Source organism: Argentina silus, assembly GCF_951799395.1.
Source record: "Argentina silus genome assembly, chromosome: Y".
Taxonomy (NCBI): domain Eukaryota; kingdom Metazoa; phylum Chordata; class Actinopteri; order Argentiniformes; family Argentinidae; genus Argentina; species Argentina silus.
This window is the reverse complement of record NC_139654.1, coordinates 42,818,215-42,844,159: the sequence shown is the minus strand read 5'-3', so window position 1 is coordinate 42,844,159 and position 25,945 is coordinate 42,818,215. Positions and strand designations below refer to the sequence as shown.

The 25,945-nt window shown below is 45.1% G+C and overlaps 1 pseudogene across 1 annotated transcript in view; it reads left to right on the top strand.

Moving 5' to 3' along the window:
* Positions 1 to 6,954: 6,954 nt before the first annotated feature.
* Positions 6,955 to 25,945, top strand: part of LOC310824137 (cytochrome P450 3A27-like) — a 122,672-nt pseudogene continuing 103,681 nt past the window's right edge. The window contains exons 1-9 of the transcript in view: positions 6,955 to 7,043; positions 15,732 to 15,831; positions 15,965 to 16,078; positions 16,538 to 16,626; positions 16,737 to 16,878; positions 17,463 to 17,532; positions 17,685 to 17,845; positions 20,575 to 20,794; positions 20,998 to 21,158. The product of the transcript in view is annotated as a cytochrome P450 3A27-like (transcript). The remainder of the gene's footprint in view (positions 7,044 to 15,731; positions 15,832 to 15,964; positions 16,079 to 16,537; positions 16,627 to 16,736; positions 16,879 to 17,462; positions 17,533 to 17,684; positions 17,846 to 20,574; positions 20,795 to 20,997; positions 21,159 to 25,945) is intronic.

Below are 25,945 nucleotides of genomic sequence, written 5' to 3'. Positions count from 1 at the left end.
AGGGTTGGAGGAGGGAGATGGAGGAGAGAGCGGAAGAGGTGGAGGGAGCCCAAAACCTTCTGCATAAGGTGAAGGAGCACACCGATGCAGAGAAGGAGAGGCTGAAGGAGGAGAGAGAGAGGGTGGACAAGGACAGAGAAATGGTGGACAAGGACAGAGAAATGGTGGAGAGGAAGAGGAAGATAGTCAACCATCTTAAAGATAATATGGAGAGGAAGAGGAAAGTGTTGGATAGAGACACTGAGAAAGTGAATGAATGCAATGCAATACTCAGTCGCATTCAAAAGACGCAGGAAAATAACAAAAAGGATTTGGAGGAGAGGATTGTCCAGTTGGAAATAAAGGCGAAAGAGGTGGAGGAGGTGGAGAAAGTGACAAAGGAGATGGAGGAGACTTTCCAGAGGGAGATGGAAAAAACAAGAAATGAGATGAAGAGGAGAGAGAAGGAGGTGGAGGAGAGAGAGAGGGTGGTGCAGGAGAGAGAGAAGGAGGTAAAGAAGAGCGAAGAGAGATTAAAGATGAGTGAGAAGGAGACCGAAACAATGGAGGTGATGAAGAGAAGGGTAGAAGAGGTTGACAGAGAGATGGAGAGAATCCTAGAGGAGAAAGAAATGGAGGTGAAACAAGTGAAAGAGAGGATGGAGGTGATGAAATGGGCAGAGGAGGAGAGAGAAAAAGACAGGAATGAGAAGAAGAAAGAAAAGGATATTGAATGGATGAGAAAGGAGTTGGAGGCGATGAAGAGAGTAGAGGAGGTGGAGAGAGAGAAGGAGAAAATCCTGGAGGAGAAAGAATGCGACGTTAAACGTGTGAGAGAAGAGATGGATGTGATGATAAAGAATATGGTGGAAAGGAGGGAGAGGGAAGTGAAAGAGGAGATGAGGATGAAGACAGAGATGGAGAGAGAGAGGGAGAAGATTGAAAAGGAGAAAGAAAAGGTTATTGAATGGATGAGAAAGGAGATGGAGGCGGGTATGAAGAGAGAAGAAGAGATGGAGAGAGAGATGGAGAGAATCCTGGAGGAGAAAGAAAGGGAGGTGAAACAAGTGAAAGAGAGGATGGAGGTGATGAAATGGGCAGAGGAGGAGAGAGAGAGAAACAGGAGTGAGAAGGAGAAAGAAAAGGATTTTGAATGGATGAGAAAGGAGTTGGAGGCGATGAAGAGAGTCGAAGAGATGGAGAGAGAGATGGAGAGAATCCTGGAGGAGAAAGAATGTGACGTTAAACACGTGAGAGAAGAGATGGATGTGATAAAGAATATGTTGGAAAGGAGGGAGAGTGAAGTGGAAGAGGAGATGAGAAAGATTACAGAAGATGTCGTGAAGTGGATGAAGACAGAGATGGAGAGGGAGAAGGAGAAGATTGAGAAGGAGAAAGAAAACGATATTGAATGGATGAGAAAGAAGATGGAGGCGGGTATGAAGACAGTAGAAGAGATGGAGAGAATCCTGGAGGAGAAAGAAATGGAGGTGAAACAAGTGAAAGAGAGGATGGAGGTGATGAAATGGGCAGAGGAGGAGAGAGAGAGAAACAGGAGTGAGAAGGAGAAAGAAAAGGATTTTGAATGGATGAGAAAGGAGTTGGAGGCGGGTATGAAGACAGTAGAAGAGATGGAGAGAATCCTGGAGGAGAAAGAAATGGAGGTGAAACAAGTGAAAGAGAGGATGGAGGTGATGAAATGGGCAGAGGAGGAGAGAGAGAGAAACAGGAGTGAGAAGGAGAAAGAAAAGGATTTTGAATGGATGAGAAAGGAGTTGGAGGCGATGAAGAGAGTAGAGGAGGCCGAGAAAGAGATGGAGAGAATCCTGGAGGAGAAAGAAATGGAGGTGAAACAAGTGAAAGAGAGGATGGAGGTGATGAAATGGGCAGAGGAGGAGAGACAGAGAAACAGGAATGAACAGGAGAAAGAAAAGGATATTGAATGGGTGAAAAAGGAGTTGGAGGCAATGAAGAGAGTAGAAGTGGTCGAGAAAGAGATGGAGAAAATCCTGAAGGAGAAAGAAGATGACGTTAAACGCATGAGAGAAGAGATGGATGGGATGATAAATAATATGGTGGAAAGGAGGGAGAGGGAAGTGAAAGAGTTGATGACAAAGATTACAGAAGATGTCGTGAAGAGGATGAAGACAGAAATGGAGAGAGAGAAGGAGAAGACTGAAAAGAAAAGAGTAATGGCGGCGAACCTGGAGTTTGCCAGAGAGAGCATGGAGAGGGCTTTCCATAAAGGGAAACAAAATACAGGTATGCCCTCCATTATCTGCTTACAGTGCATTCTAAGCATGATCCTTTTGGCTTCTCAAATCACCTCAAAATAATTTAGATTTTATCTATACAAATGATAAGACAATTTTTCTCTTTCAGATATTTCAACACAGAGACAATTCTGGAAATCCACAACTATCTCGAACTTACTACCACAATAACTACCCTGCATACTACCACTATAACTACACTTGCCGTTTCAATTCTCTTTCATTAAAGTCATATTCAAAGGCAAACTGTGTGTCATGTTTGAAATGCTGTATTTTACAAGTTGCATAGCTGTAAACTATGTTGAGTGATGATGAGTTTAGGAAGAAAAGGTATGTAAAAAATGAATACTCCTGCACACACGATTGTTACCTCTGCTTATTTATTGTGTCGACGTTTCGGTTTATGACCTTTATCAAAACATTTTTATCTGTGAGGTCTGTATTCCTAACACCACAAAAAGACAAAGTGGTGGTGTTTGTGTTTTTTACATTTACAAGTTGAGGAAGAAAAAACATGGCACATGTATGCACATGGGTTAGATTAGAAACAATCTGGGTAAACCTTAATTTGAAGAGGTATGCATGAGGTCTGTTATGTTTTTCTCTATATGCCATAATATTGATTACAATGATCAACATATTTGTACCCTGAAAAGAACCCAAACTGAACAAGTTCCCCATTATAAGTACCTGGGCATTTACATAGATGATACACTTTTAAAATACATGTTGAAAAAATGATCAAGAGTTTGTGAGTTAGACTTGTACTTGTTTTGTAAAGAAATGTCTTGCTTCACCTTTGATAATAGGAGGAATATTGTCTTGGCAACGCTCCTCCCTGTCCGTGATTATGGTGACACAATTTAAAATCACACGACAGCCTCAATTCCTAAACCACTAGACCCGATTTATCACTCTGCTCTGCAGTTCATTTGTAGGCATGTTTTCTGTACCCACCATTGTCTTTTGTATCTGTCTGTGGGTTGGGATTCTTTGACGTTGAGAAGGGCTTATCATTGGATTTCATCTGTATATGAAGCAGTTCTTTTAAAACTCCCATTTTACCTCACATCATTGCTTTTATGGCGACTTAGTGGCGATCAAACTTGCAGCTTGTTACTATTTAATGTGCTACAAGTGATTACAGAATTGAGAAGAACTTTTTAGCTGCTGTGCTCCTCAGATATGGAATGATCTTCAGGCTAGACTGAGGTTGGAGCACTTGGTCCCTTACACTTGTACCATCATCTGCTTTTTAGTGGACAATATATGCAATAAATACCTTTTTTACACAAACATCTTGAATCAGAATGGGTCAGCCCTAGCCTCTTACACAAACAGGGTCACAGTCAATGGGTACAAAACTGGAGCAAACGTGTGTATACCAAGATACTGTACCTCGACTCCTTTCCATTCCAAAAGAAATGTGTCCCTTTCCCTTCACTCAAATGTTGTGGATGACATGTACATAAAGCTACACACTGGTGCAGGTGTGATGTTATGAGAGCTTTAGCATTTAGCATTTCCTGTGTCCAGGCGTTCTATTCACTTCTAATAGGACAAATGAAGGTACACTTGCCTCATAAGGCTCATTCTTGTTTCATTCGTCCTATTAGCTCCTACTGACCTCACTTTACACGGACACAGAGGAGGAGAGACTCAGACTCATTAGAAGTTTATTACTGGATCAGTTCACAAAACAAAACAAAACTGCATGGAGCGTACAGTACAGCAGAGCTTGGAGTACCAGACATGAACACACACCTCACATGCACACACACATCGGAGCTGTCACAGTGGTATACCTTGGATCACACACAGACACACACACACACACACACACACACACACTCACTCTCTCTCAGGGCTGCATGCGGATAGCTCCATCCAGTTTGATGACCTCTCCATTGATCATGGGGTTCTCAGCCAGTGATGTCACCAGGTGGGCAAACTCTGCAGGGTCTCCCAGGCGCGAGGGGAAGAGCACTTGGCGGGCCAGGAATGAACGCACTGTGACGGCCGCCGGGGTGTGCGGGCGCGTCACATACCCAAACACAGTGTAAGCAGAGAGATCCACACCAGAATTACAGTCAAAAATATTTATTCGATTAGCGGGGAGAGGGAAATGATAGAGAGGGTGGGGTTGAGAAGGCGTCGTGTCGTGCACGGGCCCCGCAGGAGATCCGTCGTCGGGAAGATAGCAGGGGGTTTCGGTACACGGTGGGTGGTCCTCTTACGTTCCAGGTCGGGGCGGCAGCAGGGTAGTCAGACAGGCGAAGGTTGGCAACGTAGCGGGCTCTCGGACGGTCTCGGGGTCGGGCTTCAAAGGGGGCTCTCATATGGTCAGGGATCGTACACAGGTCGACGGTGACTTGGCTTACTCTCGCTCTCATCCACTACTCCGTGGTTCGCCTTAGCAACTCCTCCTCTCTGGGTGCTCCGTGGGCTCCTTTTGTCCCGTCTCTGCTGCTCCTGCTGATGCCCTTCACCTGTGCCTTGATGGGCAGGAACTCCATGTATGGGCATACGGTGCTTATCTCCACGGGTTGCAGCTGTGGCCCCTTGGGGCGCAGGAACTCCATACATGGTCCTGCCAAAGACAACACGGGGCAAGAGAGGGACAGCAGAAACAGCAGAGACAAAGCGAGGCGAGATATACACTCCACTTACCACCGTCCCACACTCGCGCATGGGCTTAGGCACGGGGCGGGCGCCACATATCCCCCTCCTCCACAGCACCTTCTCAGGTTAACCCGCCAGGAGAGGAGTGGAGAACAGAACCTAAGGAGAGGGAGAGAGAGGTTGTCTGATATGGAGAGGAAGGGGGGGGGGTGAGGAGTGTGTGAAAGAGTGCGTATGTATGTGTGTGTGTTTACTGACTGGGTGCGATGGTGACCACACAGATGTCCATGGGTGCCAGGTCTCGGGCGATGGGTAGAGTCATCCCAACAATACCCCCCTTAGAGGCTGAATACGCAGCCTGACCCACCTACAGAGAGAGAGAGTGAGAGTGAAGGAAGGGGCTGTTGAGACAGTGTTTGTGTGTGTGTGTGTGTGTGTGTGTGTGTGTGTGTGTGTGTGTGTGTGTGTGTGTGTGTGTGCGTGCGTGCATGGTGCAATGGAGGTCTTGGCGATCTGTTGGTTCTTGTGTGTGATTGGCTGACGGTACTGCAGCATGTTGACCTCTTCCTCACTGCAGGGTCTACTACAGTTGGAGCAGTCAGAGAGCACAGCCTGGGCCCCTGCAACCAAACATACACCCTGAAATATGGTTTGGACAAAGGATCCCAATGTCAAGATAATATTGCTGTAGGGAAGCTACTCTATGACACAATACCATGTGGAAATGTCAATGATTTTCTAAAGATGAGTGGATAGTGGATAGTGGATAGTGGATAGTGGATAGTGCCTGGTGGGGTCGCAGACTTCAGGCAGATTGTTGACCTAATACGAAACATTAGTACTTTATTTGGACATTATATGATACTTTTGAAGCCCTGAAATAGTGGGAGTATGTTTACAAATGTTTTTTTAAAAACCCATTGAATTAAATTTGAGAATCTCTACTTTGACCCCATAATATTTGTTTGATTTCAAATCCAAGTGTAGAGCTAAAAGAACAGAAAATGCTTCCTCTTTCCAATACTTATGAAGAGCACTGTATTCATGTTAATCAGTTGCTTCATTACTGTAATATGTGATGTGTTTTGAACTAGTATTTTGAAATACTGTTTTTAGGAGCCAATGATATAAAACAAGTGCATACATGTAAAGAACATAACACATTTTTAGAGGAGTTCAAATATGTAAAATTCAGTATTACTCGAAAGAAAATATTTGCCCAAAAATATTTGCCCCATAGTCCTTCTTGAATCAATGGGTCTGCAAACTATTAAAACCCGATAGGGATCAAACAGGCAGCAACTATTAGCAGGATGTTAAGATAAAGGCCGACAATAACATCACTGAGTGTTGCCCTCTGCGCAGGGATCCTTTCAATCATTCACTAGCCATGGCTTCAACTTCACCTCTCACATACTCTTTCGCCTGTGTTTCATGATCTGAAACACAGGTGTCATGATGGGATAAAATAATCACTTCAGCAGACGTGTCCGGGGTTACTCAGAAGAAGCGATTGAACCTGTAAAGATGGGTTACCTTCCGTACTTCTCCACCGAGACATGGACTCTCCTTGCCTTACTCATCACTCTGATCGTAGTGTAAGAAGTTTTAATAAAAAATATTATTTGTTAGTTAGTTAGTTGTAATAATACATACAAATGATAGTATTGATAATTACAGTTATCTAACAGTTTCAATGATACCTATGACTTGATCGTTTTGCTTTTGTTTCAAGTCAGATTGTTGATTTATATTTGTTCTGACCAGGTATGGATACTGGCCATATGGAATATTAAAAAAACTAGGCATTCCTTGTCTCAAACCCATCCCTTTCCTCAGGACGATGATGGGATATAAGAAGGTTTGTAGAGATTAAGCCCATAAACAACAACATTGTAGACTCATCCATGATGTGTGTTGTTGTGGTGAAAGCCATGGGAGCTGAATATGAATTGTTTTACCCAGAAAAATGGGCAATAAAGCTTTTGAACGAAAACGAAAAGAGAGGAGTGGGAGCCGGTCTGTAGTGGAAAAGGGCCATCATAAACTAAGCCACAGTTCAGGTTTATGACAAGCATTTATGAACTGGCTATTTCTTTGTTTTGTTTTTTGTTCCCAGGGTGGTTTCACCAATTTTGACACAGAGAGCTTCCAGAAATATGGGAAACTGTGGGGCTGAGTCTGCTAAACTGATCCTGGTTATTGTTAACTATGATGGATATATGTATCTCTCAGTGTCTACAGTATACACTCTTAAACCAGGCGGACACCGTGCGATTTTCACAAACACAGACGATCCAACCGACGAAATGGTCTCGTACACCAAGACAAATGATCTGTCTTGATGCAATGTACACTGCCCAAGCAACAATTTCATGCTTCCACATTAATAATTTGAATCTGTTATTGAGCGATTTAAGTTTTAAGCTTTTAAGTATTCTGTAGTATGGTCCTTGTGGGGGGACATGCAGCGTTCGGCCTGTAGAGAGAGCTACAGGACTGTGGCCAGGGTTACGTCGGCGAGGCTCCGTTGCACACCTGTTGCAAATGAAGCCTCGTTGACTAGATGGTTTAAGATGTGTGTGCCTCGGCGTTCGAGGGAGAAGGAGGGCGACTGGAAAGTCGCCGAGTGGCGTGTTACGAACATTGAAATTATTACGAACATTGGAATTATTACTAACATTTTATGAAAATAAACGGGATACTCCCAGAAAACAGTACCTCGACTCCGCCTCTGTGTCACAGACTTGTTACAGTGGCGCCCAACGTGGGGCACAGCGAAGGCGGAGAAAAAAAGGGAATGGAGGCGTTAAGCGCGGCTATCGGAAGGATGGCCCTTATACTGGAGCAGCAGGCCCACCTCCAGCAGGAGCACCAGACCGCGGTGAGGGAGATGGTGACGGCAAGGGCTGAGGACCGTACCCTCCTCCTGGAGCTCGTCAGGGCCCTGATGATGGAGGAGGGGAGCCGGCCCTTTGCCTACGCCCAGCAGCTGCGGGACAGCGCGCGGCGGTGGCTGGACCCAGGGAACAGCTCGTCGGAGGAGGTCGGGGACCGGGTGGTGTTGGAGCAATTCCCCACGGGGCTCCCGGCCCGGACCGCCGCCTGGGTCCAGTACCACCGGCCCCAGGATCTCGCGGCCGCCGTTACCTTGGTGGAGGAACATCTCTCCTTCCCGCCGCAGGAGCCCCGATGACCAACGCCCGGTCCGGCGCCCGGAAGGAGCCATGGTGACGGAGGAGGAGAGACCGGCGCCCGCCCCGAGGACGAGATGGCAGGGGCAGGCATGTCGAGAACCAGCCCTGGCCCCACAGGAAGCACCCCGAGCGACAGGGGGGGTGTTTTGGCGATGCGGACGGCCGGGCCATGTACAGGCGGAGTGCCCAGTGAGGGAGGTGGGGCAGGTCGTCCGCATCGGCGACATACCGGGCCCTCCCCCCGGACCAGGAGCGGCGTATCGTGTTCCGGTAAGGATACAACATGATATGCACCAGGCCTTCTTGGATTCGGGCTGCATGCAGTCCATGATCCAGGAGCGCCTGGTTCGACCGGGGGCATTGTTAAAGGCATCGAGGGTGTTGGTGAAGTGTGTGCATGGGGACATTCACGAATATCCTGTGGTCACGATCAAGATTCATTTTGAAGGGAAAAAGCATAGTGTACAGGCGGCGGTTAGCCCGCGCCTCACGCATCCCCTTATTCTGGGTGTAGATTGGGAGGGGTTTCCTCAAGCGGTAAGCAGGGCTACCGGGGTGCGTGCACGACAGAGAGGGAGGTGTGAGGCGGGTAATGTGTTCTGTGCTGAGGCGGCGCCTCGCGACACTGCCGAGGAGCCGGAGCCGGCGGGGGGGTCTCAACCCGAGATTCCCCCGCCGAACTATCCGTTTCAAGATTCAAGATCAAGATTCAAGATGGTTTTATTGTCATATGCGCAACAGTTACAGAGCAATCGCTGGCAATGAAATTCTTAAGTCTTGGGCTCCTCCAACAGTGCAATAAGAAGTGTAAATAATAAAAATAAAAGAAACAACAACAATAACAATAGTTACCTAAATACAAAACTAAATAAATGTAAATGTAAAATGTAAAAAGTGAAATGTAAACAGACGTTTTTATCCAGATGTCGACTGGTATAAAGTGGCATTTTATAAAGTGGCATGTTATAAAGTGGCATAGTTAAAGTGTCATTGTGGTGAGCTAAGTAGCTCAGGAGTTCAACAGTCTTATTGCCTGTGGGATGAAACTGTCCCTGAGTCTGGTGGTGTGAGACCGGATGCTGCGGTAGCGTCTGCCAGACGGGAGCAGCTGAAACAGTTTGTTGCTGGGGTGATGAGGGTCTTTAATAATCCGGTTAGTCTTCTTCCTGCAGCGCTGAGTGTAGAGGTCCTCCATGGATGGCAGCTCCGTCCTGGTAATGTGCTGGGCAGCTTTCACCACCCTCTGTAATGTCTTACGGTTGAGGGCGGAGCAACTGCCGTACCAGGCGGTGATGCAGCCAGTCAGGATACTCTCTATGGTGCACCTGTAGAAGTTGCAGAGTATCCTGGAGTCCATGTTGAACCTCCGCAGCCTGCGGAGGAAGAAGAGCCGCTGTCTTGCCGTCTTTGTGATGGCGTCGGTGTGGTGAGTCCAGGTCAGGTCCTCGCAGATGTGGACCCCGAGGAACTTGAAGCTGCTGACTCTCTCTACTGCCGTCCCGTTGATGGTGATAGGGGCGTGCCCGGCTCTCTGCCGCTTCCTGTAATCCACAATCAGCTCCTTAGTTTTGCTGAGGTTGAGCTGGAGGTTGTTGTCCTGGCACCAAGATGTCAGGACTCTCACCTCCTCTCTGTACGCCGTCTCGTCGCCGTCGGTGATCAGGCCGATGACGGTCGTGTCGTCAGCAAACTTGATGATGGTGTTGGAGCTGTGTGTGGCCACGCAGTCATGTGTGAACAGGGAGTAGAGGAGAGGGCTGAGCACGCAGCCCTGGGGTGCGCCGGTGTTGAGAGTCAGGGTGGATGATGTGGCGCCTCCTATCCGCACTGCCTGGGGTCTGCCCGTCAGGAAGCTCAGGATCCAGTCACAAAGCGTGGTGTTGAGCCCGAGGTCCCTGAGCTTCACAGCGAGCTTGGAGGGCACAATGGTATTGAATGCTGAACTGTAGTCAATGAACAGCATTCTCACATATGTGTTCTTCTGGTCCAGGTGGGAGAGGGCAGTGTGGAGGGCGAGGGCGAGGGCGATGGCGTCGTCTGTGGACCTGTTTGCCCTGTATGCAAACTGCATGGGGTCCAGTGAGTCAGGGAGGGAGGAGGTGATGAATGATTTGACTAACCGCTCAAAGCACTTCATGACGATGGAAGTGAGTGCTACTGGTCGGTAGTCGTTGAGGCAGGATGTTTTTGACTTCTTTGGGATGGGGATGATGGTGGACTTTTTGAGACATGTGGGGACCACCGACTGGAGCAGTGACAGGTTGAAAATGTCTGTAAACACACCTGCCAGCTGATCTGCACACACCCTGAGAGCCCGGCCAGGTATGCCATCCGGTCCAGGGGCCTTGTGTGGATTAATCCTTTTGAAGGATTTGCACACATCTGCCCTTGTTATTGCTAATGTGCAGGGGTCCTGGTCCATCTGTACTTCCTCAGCTGGAGAGTAGCTCTCAAAACGTGCGAAGTAGGTGTTAAGGTCATCTGGAAGAGATGGAGACACTTCCTCAGTCACACTCGTAGTCCCTTTAAAGTCTGTAATTGTTCTGAGTCCGGTCCACATGTGCCTTGAGTTGGAGCCCTCAAAGTTGGACTCCATTCTGTCCTTGTATTGTCTCTTAGCAATGTTAATTGCTAGGTGACTTCCCCCTCGAGCAGTCTCGTGACGAGACCCTACGATCGGCCTATGACCAAGTGATAGCGATTGATGGTACTTTGGTACGGCCAGACGCAGTACGCGCCCACCCCTATTTCGCGATTATCAGCGACAGGTTGTACCGAGTAAGTCGTGACTCACATAGCCAGGAGGAAGTAACCCAGTTGTTGGTTCCCCGTAGCCGCCGGGAAATGGTCTTCCAGGCGGCTCATTTCAACCCCATGGCGGGCCATTTAGGTTATGATAAGACACTAAACCGTATAATGGCTCGATTTTATTGGCCGGGAATTCGGGCAGAGGTGCGTAGGTGGTACGCGAATGTCAGTTGGTAAAGCCCCCTTGCGGCCCTTACCATTGTTCGAGAACCCATTCGACCGCATTGCGATGGATATTATCGGGCCATTTGATCGGTGTACACAGGGATATCGATTTGTGTTGGTCTTGATAGATTACGCAACCCAATACCCCGAGGCAATACCGCTGCGCAATATCTCTGCCAGGAGTGTAGCGCAGGCATTGTTTCAAGTAATCTCCCACGTGGGAATCCCGAAAGAGATTCTCACCGATCAGGGCACTAATTTTATGTCACGCACCCTCAAGGAACTGTATGGCTTGTTGAACATCAAGGCGATTCGAACCAGTGTTTACCACCCGGCCACTGATGGCCTTTGTGAGCGGTTCAATCGGACCTTGAAGTCAATGATCCGGAAGTTCGTACACGAAGATAGTCGGAATTGGCATAAATGGCTAGATCCCCTGTTGTTTGCGGTACGGGAAGTCCCCCAAGCTTCCACCGGGTTTTCCCCGTTTGAATTACTCTACGGCCTCGGGGTGTCCTAGACCTTCTTAAAGAAAATTGGGAGGAAGGGTCTAGCGACAGTAAAAATGAGATTCAATACGTCCTGGACTTGCGCACAAAGCTCCACGCCCTAGGGGTTATCTCACGCGAGCATTTGCTGCAAGCCCAGGAGCGTCAAAAGTGACTGTACGACAGGGGAACTAACCTGCGAGAATTTACAGGTGTGGTCACACGTCGCATGGGGGACGTGGATTACGAGGTAGTACGCTCGGACCGGGGGGATAGCTTGCAGGTGTATCACGTAAATCTCCTAAAAAAATGGAACGACGTGGTCACTGTTGCTCTGGCTACAATAATTCCAGAGAGAGATGAGTTCGGTCCGGAAGTCCCAAAATCAAAAGTTAGCACTCCGGTCGGTATTGATAACCATCTCTCTGCTAGCCAGGCCACGGACGTTGCAGATTTGCAAGCTAAGTTCGCGGACGTGTTCTCTCCCTTGCCCGGTCGGACTACGCTTATCGACCACCACATAGAAACGCAGCCGGGTTTAACGGTGCGCACGCGTCCCTATAGGTTGCCGGTACACAAACGAGACATTGTGTGCAGGGAATTGGAAGCCATGCTGGAGCTGGGTGTGGTCGAGGAGTCCCGCAGTGACTGGTGTAGCCCCATCGTGCTTGTCAACAAGCCGGATGGGGCTATACGGTTCTGTGTGGATTATAGACGGGTTAATGCGGTCTCCAAGTTCGATGCCTACCCGATGCCCCGGGTTGACGAGCTCTTGGACCGGCTTGGCACGGCCTTGAGTTGGAGCCCTCAAAGTTGGACTCCATTCTGTCCTTGTATTGTCTCTTAGCAATGTTAATTGCTAGGTGACTTCCCCCTCGAGCAGTCTCGTGACGAGACCCCCGGGTTGACGAGCTCTTGGACCGGCTTGGCACGGCCAAGTATTTCACGACGTTGGATTTCACGAAGGGATACTGGCAGATTCCACTCTCGCCGGTATCCCGGGAGAAAACTGCATTCTCCACTCCGCTCGGGCTATTCCAGTTCACGGTGCTCCCTTTCGGGTTGTTCGGAGCCCCAGCCACTTTTCAGCGCCTCATGGACCCTGAGGTCCCTGAGGCAGGCGGGGCTGACGGCCAACCCGAAGAAGTGCTTGATCGGGCGGAGGGAGATCCGGTATCTGGGGTACCACTTGGGTCGGGGGGAGGTGCGGCCACAGATTGAAAAGACTGCGGCCATCGCAGCCACTCCGCGGCCCAAGACAAAGAAGGAGGTGAGGGCCTTCCTGGGGCTGGCTGGCTATTACCGGCAGTTCGTGCCGGGGTTTTCAGAGCTGGCCAGTCCCTTGACGGACCTCACCCGGAAGGGTGCCCCGGATCCGGTCCAATGGTCGGGCCAGTGCCAGGGGTCGTTCGAGGCCCTTAAGGGAGCTCTTTGTGGAGAAACGGTCCTGTATGCGCCTGATTTTAACCTCCCTTTCTCCCTACAGACGGACGCGTCGGATAGAGGCCTGGGAGCAGTGCTGACCCAGCGGGTGGAGGGGGCTGACCGGCCGGTGCTGTACCTGAGCCGCAAACTATCGGAGAGGGAGGGCCGGTACAGCACGGTGGAGAAGGAGTGCCTGGCCATCAAGTGGGCGGTCGGCGCCCTCCGCTACTATCTGCTGGGTCGTGCTTTCACCCTCTACTCCGACCATGCTCCCCTCCAGTGGCTCCACCGGTGGTATCTCGCGTTGCAGCCCTTCAACTTTTCGGTCGTGCACAGACCGGGGGCGCAGATGGTCGTCGCAGACTTCCTCTCCCGTGCAGGGGGGGGGGGGAGTAGGTTGTCAGCCGTCGTGTCCCCGGCCTGTGTCGGGTGGTGGGGGTATGTGGGGGGACATGCAGCGTTCGGCCTGTAGAGGGAGCTACAGGACCGTGGCCAGGGTGACGTCGGCGAGGCTCCGTTGCACACCTGTTGCAAATGAAGCCTCGTTGACAAGATGGTTTAAGATGTGTGTGCCTCGGCGTTCGAGGGAGAAGGAGGGCGACTGGAAAGTCGGCGAGTGGCGTTGTGTTACGAACATTGAAATTATTACGAACATTGGAATTATTACTAACATTTTATGAAAATAAACGGGATAATCCCAGAAAACAGTACCTCGACTCCGCCTCTGTGTCACGGACTTGTTACAGTCCCAAACACAACTTGTGCGTTGCCAATGTTTGACAACATCCTGGATTCTCATTGGTTGAGGCTCCTATATTGCCTCTGAGCACGTCTCAAACTGCATGAATAAAGAGGAGCCACGACACGTCAGAATTCAAATCGGAAGTGATTGTGTCTTCCCTCCATGTCATTGAAAGGGCAAAAATGTAATTAAAAAAATAAAGAAAAAAAGGGTTCTAAAAGGATTCTTTGGTTGAATAACTCTTATGGGTTCCATTTGCAGTGCCCTGCATAAGTAATGGGACAAGCATTTTTTCTTCTTTTGCATTATGCAAATGTCCAAATTAAGCACTCATGTTTAGTATTTGGTCCGCAATCCTTTGTATGCAAAAGTGCAAAAGTCTGTGACCCATTGACCCAACCAGACGCTGGGTATCTTCTCTGGTAATGCTCTGCCAGACCTATATTGTAGCGATTGTTGTTTGTTTTTTTAGGATGTTTTGTCCTCCTCTTCAGCAAATTAAATGCATGTTCTATAGGATTCTATAGGATTCACTTTTTGGCCCTGAATAATTTCCTAGTTGCTATGGCAGTATGTTTTGGGTCATTGTCCTGCTGTATGGTGAAATGCCGTCCAATGAGTTTGGAGCAATTAACTTGTACTTGGACTGACAAGATGTTTCTGAACACTTCCGAATTCATCCTCATCAAAGGAGACGTGAGCCAGTTCCAGTGGAAGCCATACATGCCCAAGGCATAACACCCCCTCCCCCATATTTCACAGATGATGTGGTATGCTGTGAATATTGGGCAGTTCCTTTTTTTCTCCACACTTTCTCCGGTACATGTTTTTCCAGAACTCTGCAGGCTCTTTTAGGTACTTTTTAGCAAACCGTAACCTGGCCAGCCTGTTTTTGTGGCTGAGTAGTGGTTTGCACCTTGCAGTGTAGCCTCTGTAGTTCTGCTGGTGAAGTCTTCTGCGGATGGTAGTCTCTGACTCATTGACGCCTACCTCCTGGAGAGTGTTCCTAATCTATGGGGCAGTTTTTATTTTATTTTATTTTTTATTATGGTGAGCATTCTTTGGTTATCCACTGGAAGTCTTCCTTGCCATTTGCGATTTCTTAGCTCACCAGTGCTTTCTTTCCTTTTAATGAAGTTCCAAACTGTTGATGTTGGTAGGTTTAAGGTTTTAATGTTTAATTTTTTTCTGATATTTCAGCATCATAATGGCTTCCCTGACTTTCAATAACATCTCTTTGGTCCTCATGTTGACAAGACACCAATAGCAGACTGCACAAATTATGTGACGGAACACACCTGTCAAGCCAATTGTCCCATCACTTTTGTGTAGCCTAAAATAGCGGGATTATGCATAAAAGTGTTGTAATTTCTGAATGATAAACCAATATGTACACAAATAACATCAAATAAAAGATGAGAATCTCTACGTTCTCATTTCAACTCCAAAAAGAAGAAAAAATGCTTCACTGTCCCATTACTTTCGCACGGTACTGTATAACCTTCTGTGGAAAAGGGTTCTACATGGAACCCAAAAGGTTTCTTCAAAGGGAGAGTGGAAGAAGAACCCTTTTTGGTTCTAGGTAGCACTTTTTTTCTAAGAGTGCAGGATCTGTGATGGGTCTGTCTGTCTCTATCTACGGTATATTCGCTTGAATGCCACAGCCTATTTGAGTATTGTTGCTGACCATGTGCATCCCTTCATGGCCACAATTGACCCATCTTCTAATGGCTACTTCCAGCATGATAATGCACCATGTCACAAAGCAAAAGTTGTCTTAAACTGGTTTCATGAACATGACAATGAGTTCAGTGTTCTTCAGTGGCCTTCCCAGGATCTGAATCCAATAGAACACCTTTGGGATGTGGTAGAACGGGAGATTCACATCTTGAAAGTGAACCTGAAAAATCTGCAGGAATTGAGTGATGCAATCATGTCATCATGGACCAGAATCTCAAAGGAATGTTTCCAACATCTTGTGGAATCAATGCCACGAAGAATTGAGGCTATCTTTGTTTTTGCTGGTCTGTAGGATCTATGATGGCCATCAGCCCATCCTGTGTATCATGGACACAGCCATGATCAAAACCATCCTCATCAAGGAATGCAATTCCCTTTTCACTAACAGGAGGGTAATACGCTGAATTGAAGTTGTTGTATGGGGAAAAAAACATAAGGACTCCTTAAATAGATAATATCATTGTTATTATAGCATTATTAATAGTAGGTTAATCTTGCAGTATATAATTATTATTATTTTTCTAGAATATCTATCTCAACGGGCCTCTGTATGACGCCGTGTTTATCGCTGAGGATGATGCATGGAGACGGATCCGCAGTGTCCTGTCTCCCTCCTTCACCAGTGGGCGGATCAAAGAGGTACAGTCCCATCTCTCCTCTCCTTCTTTCATTCATTCCTTTATACAACACAAATAAATGAATGACTAACAACTCTGATGCGCGCGCGTGTGTGTGTCTGTGTGTGTGAGAGTGTGTGTGTGATTTGTACTATGTGTATAGTGTGTATTCATTGTTGTTTGTTGTTGTGTGAAGCAGCAACTTTAATTAATTAATCCAAGACAAATTTTCATCCGGGACAATAAAGTATATTTGATCTTATCTTCGATAAGTTCAGTGGTCAGATGACAGAGTATAGAATAATAGTTCATCTTTGGAGTCACTTATTCTTTGACATAATGTATCCTGTATGGATGTTTATTCTCAGGCTATATAAACATTAAAATAATTCCTGTTTCAAACATGATATTAATATATGTTTTGCACATATTAATCCACGTATCAATCATGATATTTTTCCATGTATCCTTCCCAACTCAGATGCTCAGGATCATGAAGCAGCACTCTGGTAACTTGGTCAGCAATCTGAAGAAGACGGCTGATAACGATGAGCCCATTGAACTAAAAGAGTGAGTATTTATCTCCGAGACGATAAGGTGAATTTGTAATTTCAGTGAACTCCCCCTTTAATTTTGTGGTTGTGGTTCTGGTGGTCAGAGATTGTGTGGTTGTGTTCCAGGTTCTTTGGACCATACAGTATGGATGTGGTCGTCAGTACTTCATTCAGTGTCGACATCGACTCCCTCCACAACCCCTCCGACCCCTTTGTGACCAACATCAAGAAAATGCTCAAGTTTGACATCTTCAGCCCACTGTTCCTCACAGTCGGTACAACTGCCCCCATATAGCTTTCAGTCATTTTGTGCTTAATAAATGAAGCTATCGATTTCATTGATTAGACTGACATAAACCACACTGCCAATGGTTTGCGCTCTACTCATTTGACAAACACATGGGCCCTGTCCAGAACCAACCTCTAGTTCCTAAATGCTGGACACTTGGAGATCTGAGTGGATTGGATACAGAAGTGTCTAGGGATAGAGCCTAGGAGTTGTTTCTGGACAGGGCTGTGCATTGAATAGGATTGGAGTCACGTATCATGGTATTTCCTGTTCCTGTTTGTAACCGTGGCATTTCCTTTCCGTCCAGCATTCTTCCCCTTCATGGGTCCTGTTATGGCAAACAAGGAGGTATCCCTATTCCCTGCCTCGGTCACAGATTTCTTCTACGCTGTCTTTCAGAAGATCAAGTCCAATCGCGTGGCTAGCACCAGGAAGGTATGTAAATATATCTGATCAAATATACGATCTTCAGCCAGTATTGTGTAATACAATTGTAGAGATTTGGTAGCATCTGGTAGTTCTCATGTGATTTTGATCTGACGTAAGCCTGCTTCCAGAGTCGGGTAGATTTCCTGCAGCTGATGATAGACTCGCAGAAAGACAGCAACTCAAAGGGAGAGGAGCAGAGTAAAGGTGCCTGCCTTAAACACACACACACACACACACACACACACACACACACACACACACTGTATACTAGCATCTAACACACACACATACAGTACCTGCCTCAAACACCTATACCTACAAACACACCTACCACCCCATTTCTCCCATCATCATAGGATTGAGTGACCATGAGATCTTGTCCCAGGCAATGATGTTCATCTTTGCTGGCTATGAGACCACCAGTAGCTCTCTGTCCTTCCTGGCCTACAATCTGGCAACCAACCCTCACATCATGACCAAGCTGCAGGAGGAGATAGACACTGTGTTTCCCAACAAGGTAACCCCTCTGCAAACTCCTATATAGTACTATTCATGTGGAACAGGTGATAGTGACAGTGACAGTGTGATAGTGACATGATAGTGACAGTGTTTTAGAGGGTACTGATGAGTGTGTAACTGCTGTGCACTGCAGACTCCTACAGATGGTTAGATAGGTGACAGTATTTTGCAGTGTGCTAATGTGTCTGTAGCATCCCTGTGCAGACTTCTGCCCAGTATTATTCATTTGAAACAGGAAGTAGATAGGTGTTGTTGGAATCTTCAGAATAGTTAAAAGGCCAGTACCTGAGGACCTGAGGGATCTACAGGGTATATACCTTAAAAGCATGTCTGACATGCAGTGGTGTGCATGACCATAGAGTGATTTCTAAACTAATACAATTATCTTAAAATAAATTATAAAACTAACAGGTAATCAGTGCAGAGACTTGTGTGATATGTGCTCTCCATCTGACTCGTGCTGCTGCATTTTGTATCATTTGCCAAGAGCTTTCTTTGGTCGACCAGACAGGAGAGTGTTACAGTAATCAAGGCTGCTAGTAATACAAGCATGCATTCGTCTCTCAGTGTCAGCCTGGGAGAGAAAAGGTTGCACCTTTACAGCTGTGTTCTGTAAAGGTCCATGTAATATTCAAGCTTTATAAAAGCTTCCTAACGGTTGTAATGACTATCTTTAATCGGTAGCGATCAGGGAACAAGATCCCTTATAATAAATCCCTTATGAATAAATATTTCATTTACGAACGCTGTTTTGGTTCGGAAAACACGCTTTTTAAAATGCAGTGTCCTACCTGACATTCGGTTTGCATATAAACATGTTGTGAGTGCCAGGGGTGTTCTAGGGGAGTAGACTGACCTTTCTCTGGTGGCTGCCTCTCCCAATCGTGTGTGCATGCAGAAACACAACAGCTAATGTCCAACACTGCAAGTTCATTTCGGGGGGATATATTATTATTAGGGAGGATGTTGTTGTTTGGACAACGTCAGACAGAATTTCTCCACGATGGCAGATTTCACGATGGGTTTCAAAATTAAGATCTGAGTCAATGGTAACACCTTGTTTTTTTGCCTGGTGCTTAGTGTTACTGTAAGTAGTGTCTTTAAGTGTGCAGACAGTTTGACCAGGACAAGGACAAAGAGCATTTTGGCATCAGCATTAATTAATTAATTCTAAGGTCATTAAGAACCTAGTTAATAACTTAACAACATAGTGCTATCTCAGTGCTATGATCGGCACAAAAGCCAGATTGGAACATGTCAAAGGTACAGTTGGGAAGAAGGAGATTATTTAACAGTTTGAACACCTTTTTTTCAAGAATTATTATTTTTTTGCTTAAAAAGGGAAGGTTGGAGATTGGCCTAAAATCGCTAAGGACTGAAGAGTCTAAGTTACTTTTCTTCAGGAGGGGTTTCACCATGGTAGTTTTAGGTGCAGATGAACAGACCCCCACTTTGCTGAGCATTTCTATATGACCACTGCAAAAGAGTTCATAGTGCTTCCATGTGGTGGAAGGTGGGGTAACAAGTCATCAAACACATCTTCAGGTCTTGCCTGAGTGATCCTCCTCACCTAATATTGGTTCTCTTATCTCAGAAGTATGTTGCAAATTCCTCACATTTGTAGGTGGAGAGCAGATCACCAGGTGTCTTGTGGACGGGATTTATAAGGCTGTCAATCGTTGAAAAGAGCACTGTTTGAGTTGTTATGATTCATTATCAATTTTGAGAAATGATCCCGTCTGTCTTGGCGTTTTTTTATTGCCTTATTAAAAGCAGAAAGATGCTCTCGAAGAATATCAAGGTGGACCTGCAGTTTTTGTCCGCTCAGACTTTCTGCAAATTCTTTTAAATTTGGCCACAGCCTTTTTCAGTTTGACTGGTGCTACAGAGTCGATAGTTGCCCTTAGTTTGGTGTTGAAGCTGGTTGCTAAATCATTATCACAGGAGGAAGCTGTTGATGGTGTACTATTCATATTCATATTCATCATGAAATTCTCATCTGCTCAGCGACATGGCTAGATAAATAATAGAGTGAAAATATATTTTTCCCCACTTCTAATAGACTGACATGCATTCATGTTTAGCCAGGTTTCAGATAAAAACATTACAGTGCAGCTTTCGCTCTGAGATAAGATCAATAAAGGTTTTGCCAGATAGGGACCTAATATTCAAAAGCACCATGGTAATGTTCTCTGGGCTGTTTGGTGCTGCCCGGCCACAGTTAATGGAATGGATACCAAGTTATTCACATTTGAACCACCTGACAGTTTTCTTGTAGTCTGTCGACTGTGATAGGAAATAATAAACTGTAGCACATTCAGTATTCCAAGCAGTCAATCCACTAAAAGCAGCCCAGTTTAGTGGCATTTTGACTTCTGATTGATCCTTGTGTACATCTATCATTTACATTGTTCAGTGGAATCTAAATGTATTTTCTTCTAACTATCAAGATAACATTATTTAGCGATTTTTTTGTTTATTCATGTATAACAAAAAAGCAAGACACTATTACACACGTACATTGAAAGTAATGGCGTTCTGTATGCGGGTGTCATGAAATTAGGCTATGCAGATTAGAATAAGTATAGTACTGTGTTCATTTCCCCCCCAAAAAACACAAAAAACTAACAGCTCTTCAGATTTGCGACGAAAAAGAGTTAGTTCTGGGCTACGGCTACGTGAACGACCAATCACTAGTGCTCATGTGAGTGTAATATCCCTGTGCAGGCTCCTATCCAGTACGAGGCTCTGATGCAGATGGACTATCTAGACAGCGTGATCAACGAGTCTCTCAGGTTGTACCCCATCGACTTGAAAGAGTCGCCAAGAAATCTGTTGAGATCAGCGGCATCACCATCCCCAAGGGTATGGTCGTCATGATACCCATCTGGACCTTGCACCGTGACCCCGATGTGTGGGAAGACCCAGAGGAGTTCAAACCAGAGAGGTAATGGGCCACATCTTAACCACAACCACAATATCAATCACAACAGCAACGATAAGAGCAGTGTTCCACAAACAACCATAAAACAAACCTAAATGCGACGACCAAACACAAACAGGTTTCTTCAACCATGTATAACCATCATATTACTGTGATTTAATTGATATGTTCTTTAACCCCTCCTCCTCTGAACTCTCCGTGTGTAGGTTCAGTAAGGAGAACAAGGAGAGCATCGACCCATACACCTACATGCTGTTCGGGTTGGGCCCACGGAACTGTATCCGTGCGATTCGCTCTGGTATTGATGAAACTGGCGATGGTGGAGATTCTACAGAGGTTCAACTTCACCGTCTGTAAAGAGACAGATGTGAGACAAAATAATGATACAATGATTGTAAATATAATTTTGTACCTATGACTTTGTTGCGTTTCTATATGTAGCAGAGGTGATTTTGGAATCACACTCGCGTCATGAGGTAGCCCTGCCTGAGACATGTAAACTGAAGTGTCGCCCTCAGACCTTGAGGATGTCCTCTTGGCTTAATAGTAGCGTTTGTGTCTTCCACATGGGAGACCCGGGTTTGAACCCCCATACTACAATTCTGTACTTGCGTACTGCATGAGTATGTACTCCCCATTTAATTTCCCAGATTGCATTTTTCAGTACTAGGCGCCAATCATCCTCAGTATAGGCTACCTACTAAATGATGGAAGTGTGAGATTTAAAAAAAAGCTATTTGTATTTCTGCAAAACTCCCTCGAGACTTCATAGGGCCATTTTAATGTATGTCGACCCAAGAGAGGTTGTCCAGGAGTTTGAGTTTATTTGAATTTATAGTGCAATGCTACCCGAACGTAACAGTGACACTGTGTTAGGTAACATTCATAGTGTAACGCTGACATCTGTTTTACTCGTTCCTTCATACTTTAACTGTGTGTCAACTCTCACCAGATCCCCATTGAGATGGACCTGTTCCGCTGCCAGGAGTCCAACGACAACCAGCTCAAAGCAGACAGCCAGTGATGAGGACCTGCCCTGCTGCAGGTCTCTCAGTTATTATGTTACACATAGATCTAGGATCAGCCCCAACACTGGCTACTTTCAAAAATGGAGAAAAAAAAAAAAAAAAAGGGCTTCGCTTTTGCCTTAAATTGAAACTAAATTGGCGCTAATAATTGCACTGTGACCCTAAAATGCACTGTGACTTTTATTCTTTTTTTTATGTCTTTTATGCGTTTTTATTCTAATTTTTCTTTCATGCTCTTTCCTTTTTATCTATTTTACGTAAAGCACTTTGAATTGCCTCTGTGTATGAAATGTGCTATATAAATAAACTTGCCTTGCCTTGCCTTGCCTCGCCTGGCCTCTGGGCTCTGCTGCTACTGTATGCTGCTCTCTTTGTATCTGTCTATTAGTGGAGGTCCAGGACTCGTTGTACAGAGACAGTTGTTGTCTGTCGTCTGCAGTGCAGGGATTTGCATGTGACTTGTGTATGTTTTGTACTCGTCTGGTAGTGGGTCTCTATCATCACGCTAAAAACGTGTGTATAATCACAAACTAAATCATAACATGAGAATGAACAACATGCCAAATGCAGTTAGCGTCTAACCAGAAGTGCAAAAAAGCAGAAAAGTGCAATGTGAACAATATATACAGGTAGAGCAGTATAAGCAATATATGAGCAGTATAAGTAGTGCAGTATAAGCAGTATATGAGCAGTATAAGCAGTATATGAGCAGTATAAGTAGTGCAGTATAAGCAATATATGTATTAACAGTAACATTATAAGCAGAATAAATATAGAATGCAGTATGAACAGTATAAGCAGTATATGAGCTGTATAAGTAGTGCAGTTACCAATGTATTGGGTCTATCTATGGGTATCGTAGTGCAGCAGTAGTCAAAATGTACCTGCATTTTATCGGTTGAAGTGCCATCTCATCTGTCATAAGATTTGACTTGTAAAACTGAAAAGTAGGATACAACTAATAGCCTAAATGTATAAACACAGGCCACAACCAAAAAACAACATGGGAAAATCGTTTACGCATCCTCTGCAGCAGGAACAGTGCAGAGAAAAAGTATGTACAGTAAACCCCATAACTGAATACACTTCATACGCTTCAGCGCGACACAGAACGCCTATACTGCAACAAAGTAAAAAGATGAGACAGACACGTGTCTTCAATAACTTGCATGTTTAATCAAAATACAAGCATTCGGCACATCGTTAACTTGTAGGAAAGTTTAATCAGGTTTTATCAATTGTATTATTTTAAATGTGAAATAAATATCATCAGTGCAGAGGCTATAACACACTACAAAAGTCACATTAAATCACGGAAAGTAGGCTAGGCTAATTAACGGAACTATATGAATATACAGCCCGAGCCCAGTCCAGGGTTCTGAAAGCGACAAGTAACAAGTGTGCCCATCAACGGTCTCGATATTAGGCCTATACGTAACATTTAGTCCTCCACTTTATATCACAGGTAGTATAACGTTTAAAATGACTACAAAACAAAAGCAATATAGTCTACAGTGAACGGCGCATTGTCCATTTGTCATACATGTCCAAACAGACCCGCTCACTTGAATAGGAAAGTAGCGCGGCGGTTCGTTGCTTCAGCAAACCTCTCGATGACTTTACTGTTGAAATCCATCTGTCCCTGGATCAATGCATTTTCAATGGAAAGCATGTCAAGGCCGTTCAGTCGCTGGTGTCTGTTCTGTTCTGACAGATGTATAATGTCTTTGAATCCAGCCGATGCCCAAATAGTCTCCACCAAAAATCATACATGGGAAACAGAACAGCGCATGTTTCGAGGTGGTAGCGGTTAGCCATCTCTTTTTGTCAAACCATTCCTGTTGGCCCTAAACGTTTTATCTCCAACTTCTCTTCCAAAGGCAATGTACTGAACCGCATGGTCAACAAATAATCTACACGATTCATTGTGAAAACTTTAGCTAGCTAGCATTAGCGATAGACGTACAGTAGATGAACTGAATTGCTTTGTGATTATTTCCTGTCATGTCAGACCACGTTAACGACATTAGCGTTTAATAGTTTTTCGCCACCTGTTGCTAGGCAGAATTCATACCCAATATAATTTGCGTGAGGTTTTCCCTGCTTACGCCAAACACGCTCACGTTGTTCCCCTCGCAACGATGGGGCAGAGTGCTCCGCTGCCCCACAGCAGAAAGACGGGACAGAGAGCGCAGTCCGCACACACTAGTAATTACTAGTAATTAGTAATTACTCCAAAAACAGCACTATACGAATTATGAGTCAAGTTTATTATATTTATACACACCAATTTCACCATTTAATCTATTTTGTATTAAATATAAAAGACTTATTATTATTACTAATAAAAAATAGGACTAATAATTGTTTCGTATTTGTAATGTACTTTATGAGACTTTATGTTTGTAATGTACTTTATAAAGAAAAAAACCCTGTATATCCCCAAATTTGATTCTATGCAATATGTTTTTTCAAATGTTGTATTTGTCTTGTAGGCTACTTTTGTGTAAGCCGTATATTGTGGGTAAAATGCACTATAAATTCAAATGAACTTAAACTTAAATGTGTATTGCAGTGGAATCCTAACTCGAGATCCGCGTGAAAATCGAATCAATTTCCCATTGACATGAATGCAAGATTTACGCGCGCGGATTTGGAGTTAGGATTCCACCCAAAATGCGTTGCTATTGGTATCATTATGACGTTGATATGTACACAGAATTGAGAATGTTCTGCAATAATACACAAAGTTCTTGAACTTTTAGTTTAGTGGCATAACGAGCTAAGACGCAACCTGAACCTGTGCAATCAGTATTACCAGAGTGAGATATAAAGAGATTATAACCGGAAGATTCGGCGCTTAACACAGCCTACTGACTGAGGTAGGCTAATGTAGGCCAGAGATGTAGTATAGTTGACATATAGTATAGATTTATAACACTTGTATTTGTAAATACTTGAGACGGCATAGGCCGACTACCTTTACAGCATTTGGACAAGGGACGCGTAAAAATGTCACTGAGAGATATCTGTCACTAGGAGATGATATTCCCATTAAGTCGAATTCAGCGTTGGATATTTCTATATGCCTAAAAACTCACATCTTTAGAAAGGCCTTCCTTTAGGTCCTGTCCTCTTGTTGTTGTTAGTGTTTTGTTTGTGTTTTTGTTTGTGTGTCTATTGCACTCAACTGCACAGGATTTGAAATTGTCGGCTACAAATGAAAAACACATTCCAAATAAAATATATTTTTTATTATTATTATGAGAGACCTAAATGCATGAATTGAATTAGGGCTATTTTAATTTTGCCGAGGTCTTCTGCTTATTAGCCTATATGCTCCTACCTGTACCAGGCCGATTCCAGTTAATAAAATGTGCCCATTATATGGCCACTGATATTTGACCTGTTGGCCACAATTGTAGGCTATATTTCAAGGCGTGTCAACAAACATAGCCAGCCAACCCATACTGGAAGCTTTTGCTGACTCTAACATAGGCCTCTGACAGGACCAAGTCACTTCGAACCATTGCATCGAACGCTGATAAGAGTTGTTAGGCAGTGAATTACCATGATAGTCATTCCAAACCCATTATGACGCCAGCCGAACGCACATTATAGATAATAACATTTCTTTGCTGCCAATCGGTGTACTGGTATTTGTTGACTGATTCAGTAGGGCAAACTCAAAGATTGTTATCCCTTTCTCATTTGGGGAATCTTTCTGACATTCCTGTTGCATTATAGTATGGGTGTGTGGAGATTATTTCAATCATTTTTGTTTGTGTTCTATCTACTGTAGGTGCATAAAAACAATGGAGTTGAAAATATATATGACTATTGAGGATTAAGACAGAGAAGGCAGAGTTTGAGAAAAAGATAGAGGAATATGAGAAACAAAAGAGAAGGGACCAAAAAGTTAGGCAGAGGGAGGAGGAGATCCTGGCCAGAAAGGCAGAAAGACTGCAGGAGGACAGGAATGAGTTCAATAGGGAGAGGGAGGAGATGGACAGTGGGATCAAGATCCTCATGATGGAGATTGAGAAAGAGAAGGAGTCCTCAAAGGAGATACTTAGAAAGGCTGAGAAGGCAGAGGCAGAGTTAAATATGATGAGGAAGGAGAGCG